The sequence below is a fragment of the Centroberyx gerrardi genome, chromosome 13, assembly GCF_048128805.1.
Source record: "Centroberyx gerrardi isolate f3 chromosome 13, fCenGer3.hap1.cur.20231027, whole genome shotgun sequence".
Lineage (NCBI taxonomy): Eukaryota > Metazoa > Chordata > Actinopteri > Beryciformes > Berycidae > Centroberyx > Centroberyx gerrardi.
Window position 1 is genome coordinate 17,830,873 of NC_136009.1, and position 10,792 is coordinate 17,841,664.

A 10,792-nucleotide genomic window follows, 5' to 3' on the forward strand; every position below is an offset into this window, starting at 1 on the left:
TTGGGTGTTTATTGGCTTTTTTTTTTCGCGTCAGCACCTCATTTTCATTTTCTCTGTAGAATGGTGGAAGATATAGGCTACAGTATAGGGCTCAGACGATACATCACTATTATGCTCCTATAATATTTCTACAGGGACTTATTGTGTGTCTGCTGTACTCAAAAATGAGTTTTCAGTGACCTTGTCGTACTTTATGGTATTTTTTGACTCCTGTGGTATATAGCTCAATATGCACTCACTGTTTGTCTGTGGTAGGCTACTCAATAGTGAATTTATGGTGACCATATCGTTCTTATATTTTTTGCCTCCTATTGTATATAATAGGCTATTCCCACATACAGGGTGTAATATTTGTACAGAATCCTTCTAATTTAATTTCTAGGATTGCTAGTTCTTTTTCGTTAGGGCCACCAACGCTCTCTCGCTCTCTCTCTCTCTCTCTCTCTCTCTCTCTCTCTCTCTCTCTCTCTCTCTCTCTCTCTCTCTCTCTCTCTCTCTCTCTCTCTCTCTCTTCCTCCCTCCCTCCCTCTTCCTCTCCCTCCTCCCCATCAATACCACCCAGTGAGTGGCCGTGGCTTTGCGTCTGGCGTGCCCCAGTCGGCCAGCAGTCACCACTGGACACTGGTTCAAATTGATGGCGACCACTCCAGACGACAGAACAGACCGCCGACCGATAAGGAGACTCCGGTCCAAGAGCGATACCCCATATCTGGTTGAAGCCCGAATCTCCTTCAACCTGAGGACAGGTAGGCGCATCCATGCTGTTTCGAAACCTTCTTCTTGTAACATTTTGCCAGATCTCGTTATGTGGGTGGACAGTGACGGCTGATATTTTTCAAAGATAGCCTATGCGCCTGTTTAACTCGAACAAAAATCACCATAATGCCTCTATAAGAGTCCTATAGGGAGTTAGGCTGGAGTTTTGCTGTGAGATTTGTCTAGTATCCTTCCAGAATTTATTATAGGATTACTAGTTCTTTTTTTAGCATCGGAGAATATATTGAGTGAAATCTCGTACAACTTTGTAGATTAATATTGGGGGTTAATGACATTTTTTTTTTGGTGCAACAGCATTGGGGGAGTTCTGAAATCAAACGGCATGTTTATAGCTAGTTGAAGGAGCGGCATTCAATACACCATCATGTGTGAAGTTTGATTTCGTCAGCGCCTGGTAATTGCTACCACTGGTAATTCAATGCAGTTACATAATGTGAAGGAGCTTCAACGTGACCTGTAGTAGTCCAGGCTTTGGCAAGGGAGTATGTTGCGGTGCACAGAATCTGCCGGGATATCCAGCTTGCTATAACCTACGTTTTTCATTTTTAGCACTGTATTTTAAACAAAAGGTCCGCGATGATGCTTGTTCGTGGTGAATAGTCCATATCTCCATCTCCCTTTACAAAAGCGTGTTGCATCCCTTGTTACCATGGTGACTTGGCATTTTATTCTGGCTGGAGTCAACAGGATTCAGATCTTTTGCACTACAGTGTAATTAGCCTCCGTGCAAAGACATAGGTGTTTGGAGTGTTTGTTTTTACCGACGAAATCTCATCACAGTCGTGCCAATCATCATTTATGAATAATCTCTGACGGAGCCTGATATTTTTTTTACTGTGACAGTCAATAGGCTACTTGTTCTATTATTTGTCTCGTTCACTGTAGTGTTGCTGGGATGATTTTTGAGCATCTTTGTACACATGCAGAAGCTGAAATGTTCTGAAATATACAGCAATTAGTGAGGTTAGCCCCATGAGCTACTACAACTTTATTATATACCCCAGCATGTTAACTTGCCAGAGTCACACCCCTCCACTCATAGAGCAATAGCAACATTTGTGAGATGAGTACCACGCCTATGGAGCCTATAGGTGTTTGGATGCTGGCCAGGCATTCTTTAAGGGTCCAACATGCTGGTTATCAGGGAATATAATGTTTTGCAATCTATTTTTAGAGAATCACTTTGTTTTATATATCCTACGATGTTATTTGATACATGAGGTATTGCCCTAATGAATGCATTGATTTCTTTTTGTTTTGTGGAAGAGCATGGGTTGAGCAATCTTTGTGGAATATTGCCACAGGAATCATGTTAGGCGTAATGTGGCACAAAACTAACCTGTCCAAAGGAGAGACATGCAACATAACATCCTCTTTTGTTCTAACGACAGAGCTTCTACCTGTGTGTGTGTGTGTGTGTGTGTGTGTGTGTGTGTGTGTGTGTGTGTCTTACCACACAATTCTAGTAGCACACTAAGCAGAGTTTGTGTCATCCTGACTCTGAGACAGACTGTAGAGGTTAGAGAAGCGGGCTTGTGGCCAAAAGGTCATCAGTGTGAATCCTGGAGCGACTGGGAGAATGTGGCTGGGAAAATTGAACAACATCACCTACATCTCAACATCTACCATCAATGTGTCCCTTGAGCAAGGCACTTAACCGCTGATTGCTCCAGTGGAGCTGCTCAGCGGCCAACAGCAGAAGACTGTGGTTGTACCAGGCAACTCCCAGGTGGGAAAGTGTGTAACTGTGTGAATGTAAAGCAGGGCATCGCTGGAAAAGAGCAAATGTGCTCAGCTGGCTTTCCCTGGATAAGTAAAGGTTAAACAAAAAGGCTTCCAATGCATTTAATTCAGAAAAGCCCTCAGGTAACCTATAGTTCTAGGAAGCTCTGCTCATGCTAATGAGTCTATGGCCTGTGGAGAGGAGCTTGTTGTTAGGGCCAGGACTTTGTCACCTGTCCCTTTGTTCCCTCTTTGTTTCCCTCTTCCACACCGAGTCAATGCAACGCATGAAGATAGAAGGAACGGGGGCGTAGGGACTTGTTCAACAAGAGCACTGTTGACTCACTTCCACCTGAAGAAGTCTAGTAGGAATTAGCTTGCTTATTGCCAAGGAAACAAGTCTTGTGGTTGTGTGCCAAGGTGCTCGATAATGATAAACGGCCAGGACTGCCAAGGATGTGAAACGAGAACTAAGCAATTATCTTTTTGTAGTTCAGGACTTGATAATGGCTTTGGTTCCTCTTTGCTATGCAGAGATGTTTACTTGCCTGGGTCATTGTGATGGTTTAAAAAAAAACCCAGGATAATGTTCTACACAATCTCAAATCTTTCTCTGCTAGACGTCACAGATCACAATAAGGATTCAGACATCATAAATCATGCAAGGACTCACCTAGCGGGAGGCCAAGATAAATGGTTTTGAAAAAGACCAATTATTCTGGAGCCAATGAAAGTTTTATGACAGTGTTCAATGTTTTCGTCAATGAACCGCTACTTCACAGAGATCAGAGAATGTGCCCTATCCAATGTAGCCAGGCTACTGTTATTAAAATACAGCCATTCAGCCCGCTGCATTGATACTGAGCATTACAGATTCTCAGTACTGTTGTGTAACATTTTTGGTGTGTGGTGAGTTTGTGTATGCGATCATTTTGGACTTGAGCCGATGGTTTACAGCCAACTCAACTGTTCAGTGTTTTAACAGTTGATGCTTTTCTTTATTCTCTGGTGCTGTAACCTAGCTTTGTTAGCCCATACATGGATCAGTTGTCTCTATGGGGATTCAGGCTCTGCAGCAAGTCTGACTTTTGCAGAAACAAGGCTGTAGCATACAAATGCCGTGATAGCAGTCGCCTTCCAAATGGAACCAGACAGCACGTATGAAACATTGCTCTATTGCATTGGCCTGTTTAGTGTCTGGACTAATTTGATTTTGGCTGCAATTAAATGGCCCTGCACATAGTCACGCTGTGTTCAGGCATAACAATTTGATGGCGATCAGTTGCTATACTGAGCTAGCATTGTGTGTCACCTGTCATAAGACGGAGTGACAAAACATCAGGGGATGTAGGTGTAGATGGATGCTTAGCCCACTTCATGGGTTTGATTTCAATCATCAGTAGCCAGTATGAAACTTCAGGATTGTCAGGTCAACAGCAGTGGCTCTACACACACATGCACACACACACGCACACACTATCATCTGGACAAGCAACAAGCAGCTGAGGGATTATAGTGTGTGTGTGGCAGTGGAATCATGGCTGTTTATCCCAGGGTCCTGTGTAGGGATTTTTGAGCCAAAAAGCAGAGGTATGAGCATGTGTGTTTGTGAGCACGTGTCCATGCGCACGTTTGTGTTCATGCATATGAGTCCTGTATCAGTGTGCTGTGTATGTGTCGCCTGCTGACACAGCATCCATCTCAGTGGAGGAGGTTGTCTGCTTGTTTTTATTTGCTCATCATTCAGGCACAGCAGCTCAACTACAGCCCCATCTGCTTCCTATCTGCAGACTCATGCCACACACACACACACACACACACACACACACACCCACACACACAAATACACAAAGAACCTCTCCCACTTACAGGAGCTACCTCTTTTGATTCTCCACTACACCTCCCTGCCATACAGAAAAGACATCTTTGGGTTTTTCGCACCTTTACTCACACGATCCACTTAACCTTTTCTACTCCTCTCTCTGCCTGTTTCCTTTCTTTCTCGCCATTGCACTCATTTTTCCTCTTTCCCTGTCTCTTTCCCTGCTGTGCCCTGCCGTTAGTTCTATTCCTATTTATACCCTTATAAAGCACTGGATGTCCATGTTGTTTCTGTGGTATATTGAATGCATGAATAATATCTAGTCTTAAAGCCCTACAACAATTTGCGGTCATTGGCTCTATAAACAAGGTCAGATGGAAAGAGATTTATGCTTTCAGTGTACATTACATTGTGTATGTGTTTGTGAGAAAGGGGCGTACAGAGAGAGAGAGATAGAGAGAGAGAATACAAAACCCTGCCTGGCTTTAACTGACTGATGCAGTATAGCAGGCAAGTGACCTCTCCAAGCCTCTTGTGGAGTAAGAGTAATCAGAGTTTTAGGCCTATGCTGTGTTGAGTTCAGGCACAGCTGTGTTTTATTGAGGATGCATTAGATCTACAGTACTGAATGGGCCTTCCTTGTCTGCTGCTACAATCTCCATTGAGATTAAAATCAAAGCAGAACACTGAATGCCTCAGAGATTCTTCATAGATGCTGCACTAGATGCTTTTATTGAATAGTGTGACTGCAATATGAATTGCAACATGTTGCCAGAGTCTTTGAAACAATTTCTTTTTCAGCTTTTAACAGCGCTAAAAACAGTGCCCTATTGCAATTTGGATCAATTTTGATATTCATTTTTATGTTTTTTTGATGAATTCTGCTGCTTCAACTCACAGTGCAGCTTGTTCTTACCGGCTCGGGTCTTCTCAGGTCTGCTCTATGGGGAACAGAAGTCACAGTACACCTACTGTACAGAAGTTCATTGTGCTGAGTAGCTGGACGCTGTGTGCTGTGTAGAGGTGTGGGGACGCTGATGGCTGGAGCTCCACCATCAGACCTGGCCTGAATGCAAATGGACAAAGCTGGAGTCCAGACATGGCTGCATTGCAGCTGTTGGATGACAGATAATATGTGGTTCTTCCCCAGCTCATAGACAGATGGGTATTTGCCTCCTTACAAATATGCATACACCATATATTAATATTCAGATGTGAGCACAAACATGGATGTAAATACACATGTACACATGTAAATACGCACAGATGGTGTGCACACATGGTATATGCACATGTACATACACACATGGACCCACAAATCGATGTACCACCCTTGCTCTGTGTTGCAGTCACATTAAGCTACGTTTAAAAAAAAAAAGCTGATCTCTGCTCATTCACCCCCACCTCTCCCTGCCTCTCTCCCTCCTTCCTGTTCTGTTTTGCAATCCCTGTGTAATCACCGCTGTCCTAGAGAGTACAATCAATATGAACCAGACGGACGGTGGGACAGAACACATTTCTGCCGCAGAGCTCTATCTGCCGACTGGGTCTTCCTGGGGAATTACTGTATGTCAGAGAGAAGAAGCATCTCACACAGGCACCAGGCAGGACCAAACTATAGCTCCTCTGACACTACATCAGTGCAGATAAGTTCCTGGTCATAGACTTACTGACCCTTTGTGCAGATGATGCTGATTTTAGTTTACCAGCAGCATGAGTTAATCATTCAGAAAATATTTGCTTGTATACTCTCACTGATGATAGTCTGCATTATCTATTTTTGTAACTTTGGTTGGAATTCAGTCATGAGGGTGTTTGCAAGGTCAAGAACAAGGGGAATTTGCAGTCATCAGTTTTGACCTGTCAATTCTTGTTCCAGTCGAGGGGGAAAGCACATTTCGGATTGACTTGTTGGACTGGAGCCAGAGTGGACTCTGCTGAACTTGCAATGTTTGTAGCTGTTTGGCAGCAACGCAGAGGGCTGTTAGCAAACATGTTCAGCAAAGTAGTAATAGATAGATATAATCAGTACTCTCTCTCTCTCTCACTCCCCCCTCTGCACCACACACGCACACACGCACACACACACACACACACACACACACCCTTAACAATGTCTTTCTTGGCATTTTAGGCCATCAGACAATGGACCAACAGCTCCGCATATATACAGTATTTACTGTATATATATAAAAAAGACAAGCATCCATCTTTCCTACATGGTTGCACATAGGCTCTCTTGTGCTGAAGCATCCCTGGTCTGAATAAAACATGAGTGGGAATATCAGAGCAGAAAATAGCAATGCTGTATCCAGGACTCTTACTGTATGCTACTGCTGCATCAGAGTTTAGTCAACCCTCAGTGTCACCTGGCCAGAAAGCCTGTCAAACTCTGTATCAGGAGAGTTAAAAGAAAAAGACAGGCAGGTGTCATCCATGACAGTCCTCAGGGAGCCGCATCCTCCCTGATTTTCTCTCTCCCACTTTTCATCTCTCCCTCTCTGCCACTCTTGAAAGTGTGGGAATGGCTCCTGACTGTAATGTGCTTTGCACATGCCAGCTGAGAAATAACGCCTTTCTCAAAAGCCTCCCAAGCCGAGGAAAGCTGCGTGATGATGCGCTTATGGGTCATATTTATAGTAAGTGTGGCAGAATGTTGGGCAGAGAGGGGGAAGATACCACTGCATCCCGAAGACAGCTCTGCCAAAAGCGAATTATGTTGGAGGAGGAGGAAGCTCCTCCTGTATCAGTGTTACTCTCTGTTGCTGGTTTTATTAAATTCAAAGCAACATGCAGTGAATTTATATCTGCTGGATACATGGAAGTAATAGGAAGATGAGGCAGTGCCATTTTTCCAAATGGACTGGGTGACTTTAACTATGGGATTTGACATAGTTCAAATGACAATGGAAACTGATGTTATGAGCAGATAGTCCATCATGACCTGATCTCTTCCAGTAAGTGGACATGATGAACATTGTGAAACACTACAGAGTGGCATTTGTTGATGGTGTCACACATGCAGCTCCCATAGTGCACCAGCTCTTTAGGACATTTCTGCTGACTAACAGGCTTTACAGAGTGAGAATCCCTTCAACGCTGCTGCAAACCTTGGACTGAATTCAATCAAAGCTGCATTGCAGCACTCAGCATTCCTTTAATATTGTTATCCTATTTGTAATGATAAAATGCATAAAAATGATGGCTGTTACACTTCCCACTCAAGTAGATGTTTCTCTTCTGTAAATGAGGCAAAAACTTTTTGATATCACAGTTGATAAATATTATTATGCCACATTTGATTGGATACACCAGTGGGGTCATGTTAAGCACCGGGCCAATGGGCAGCTCTCATGTGTTTTGTCACAGTAGGAACAACAAATTAGTTATATTCCAAAATGGATTTTTGCCATCAATTAATCAATCAAGAGAAGGTGTCACTTTTTTCAGACAGTATATCATTTTGGGATAAAACTTTTCAAATGAAAATGAGATGTAGTGTGTGTGCTCCAGACAGAACATTATGGTAAGTCATGGACGCAATATTCAGACAGTTATGTAAGTCTGTATAAAGCCATACCAATAGCCTACGGGATAAATACTAGGTGGGTACTGAAGAAGCAGAATAATTCTGTGAAATGAAGTGTTTGAACCAAGTGCTCATTTTGCAAATACCCTTCTCCAGCATAACTTGGGGATCTGATGTAGATGTAATCACATCATGTAATAATTGCACTGAGGAAATGTTGAATTTGCCCCACTTTTGAATTGTGTCAACATAAGGTTAGTAAACTAAAACTAAGACAAAAACTAGATGTTAAAAAACAGTCATAAACTGAAATAAAATATATATGTAGACTTTGTGAAAAAAAAAAACCTATCTTGACTACATGTAAAACTAACAAAAGTAAAATAAAAAGTTTTTCGTTTTTATCTTTTTGTTTATGTGCAGGGTAAAAAAAGAGAATACATTTTGGGTGGAGGATTATTGGCTATATTTTTATTGAATGCACCATGAGATGGTGATATAGACCTTCTTGTGATGAGCACATCTTGCTCTTGGAGGACGTGCCAACGTCGTCAATGTCATCGTTGTTGCACAACTAATGTCAAAAATACTTAGTCCCGTTTGAGATTATTTTGATGGTCTGAATTCAAATTGCTGTTGAGTCTGCTAGTGTATTTAATGCATGAAGAGTAACTTAACACCAGCCTGACATCTAAAGGTAAAAACCATGCTACTGAAATTGCCATCTGCTATTGGCTGATCTTTGATGCCAGGCGATGCAGCACACCCTGAATGCGTTTTCCAAAGCATACAAACTCCTGAGTGTAACCCTGAACATACAGAAACTGCAGGCTCTCCACCAACCACCACCAAACCCGCTTTCCACTCCGCCTGCCGCAAAGGTTGACAATCACACCCTTGAAAACATTGACACCTTCCCATACCTTGGCAGCCTTCTATCCTCCAAAGCAGACACAGACTCAGAAATCCACCACCGCCTGAGTTGTGCAAGTGCAGCCTGACTGAGGAGGAGAGTCTTTGAAGATTATGAGGTGTAGGGGGGTAATTTTTTTATTTTTTTTGGGGACACCAGGTTCACTACAGGGCCCATGGGTGTTGCAGTTTAGGAATGGCTTTTAATTATATATATATATATATATATATATATACTGTATATATGTGTTAGTACAGGAATGACTGGTCCTATACAATTAGCATAATTGCTTGGCAAAAGCTGTGAAACCTCCTGGGTGGAAGTAGTTATATAATGCAGAGCTACCTGTGCCTGAGACCAAGAGATATTAGTCTTAACTTCAGCAGAGCCATAACAGGCCAGAGGGGACCTGAGCTCTCCAGTTGATATTAACCTACTCCATACTCTGCTGTCCCACTAGAGAAAGAAGGACAGATAGGGGCTTGAGTCAGAGAAAATGAGAGTGGCACTGCAGACAGAGACAGCCTCGCAGAACATCGCAGAGGAGTGGCATAGTCCTCCTACCTGTGAATGTTGCAGGGCTCAGCGGAGCACTCTGCACTCATTTTGTGGGATTTCTTCTATTTCGATGTTCACTTGGCTGCTGTCAAGTAGTGTGATGTTGTGAGGACACAGCCGAGGTTTATTACCTCAAATTTCCTTCTGCAACACATCCTGTCTGTGGCTCTCTTAAAAGACTTTGTACTTGCAATGAAATAGGAAAGGATATAGCGTTCCTTTTCCCCTTATGGTACCTTTCACTGAACATGACTAACACAAACACTCTCCTTCCTTGCTTCCCTCCTGTGCAATTATTAGAGAGATGTTAGTTTCCCCCCAAAAGCTGCTGTCTGTCACCCTCTATCACCTCGCCTGCAGCACTGTTTCTCAATTAGCACACAAAATGGAAAAAACCCAAACGGAGGACTCCGCTGTCCTCTGCAGAGGCAGTGCTCATAAGACCAAATAAAGGGATGCAGACAAAATGGATTTGAGGTTTGATTTAAAAGAGACATTAGTCTAGTAAGACATTCAGCATTTATGTAATACAGTTACATCTTTATCCTTTCAAAGGTAGATTACAGTTTCACATTGCAATTTCCAAATACATACACCAAGGATGCTCTATATTGCAATACTTGTTTGTGCTCTTGAATGTCATTTTGATTTTGACTGCTGTAGATGCTTTCATAGGAATAATGAGAATGTCTTTACAACCATTACCAGTATTGACTTTAGAGGAGACAGTCTGTGAACCTCTTCTTTGTCATTAGAGTAAGAAAAATATAGATACTGTAAATACAGAGATTAACTCTGGCTGATCCAATGGTGGTGGTCCCTGGAGCACCACTGCTCTCTGGTGGAGCAATGTTTTTTCTACAATAGTATTGCACAAGATTGATATGCACATTCACACATGCTTTCGATCAGAATAGTTTCAGTGATTTAGTGGTTTCATCCAACAGGTTGGAACAGTAATTAACATTTGTTAAAACATGTTAAAACATGAAAACACTCTACTCCAACAGCCGGTTGGAATCGGTTAGCCGCACACCTGTAAATATTGAACATCTTGTAACTCGAGCATGGAATTTGTTATGTACGTTAAAAACAAGTCCTGATGTACAATTACCATTATTATGATGATAGTCCAAAACCCAGCTTGAGTTGTAAGCCATTAAGTGATAGGCCCCATATAACACTAATCAGGAGTGCAGGACAAACGTTTTGTAACTAAGATTTGGCCCAATAATATGTGTAGCAAATGTGATAAAATTTAATTGACCATATTAATAGATTCGTTTTTTATAGTTGTGGTGCTCCCTATCAGTGGATTAAATGCTTTTGCAGACGTAGTTTCTTACCCATTGTCAACACACAGGTACCAAGTTTCATGATTGGACAAGCTTTCAGGCCACCCCTTTTTTTCAAGTTCAGTGGTTAATAGCGTTCAAATTGTTTAGCAAATTGGGCCGGTTTACGGAGGATT

General features: G+C 42.3%; 1 protein-coding gene across 1 annotated transcript in view; it reads left to right on the plus strand.

Moving 5' to 3' along the window:
- The first annotated feature begins 636 nt into the window (after window positions 1–636).
- LOC139925585 (phosphatase and actin regulator 1-like) overlaps window positions 637–10,792 on the plus strand; it is a 50,562-nt gene continuing 40,406 nt past the window's right edge. Inside the window, exon 1 of the mRNA XM_071917023.2 lies at window positions 637–746. The gene's annotated coding sequence lies outside the window, so the exon portion shown is untranslated. The remainder of the gene's footprint in view (window positions 747–10,792) is intronic.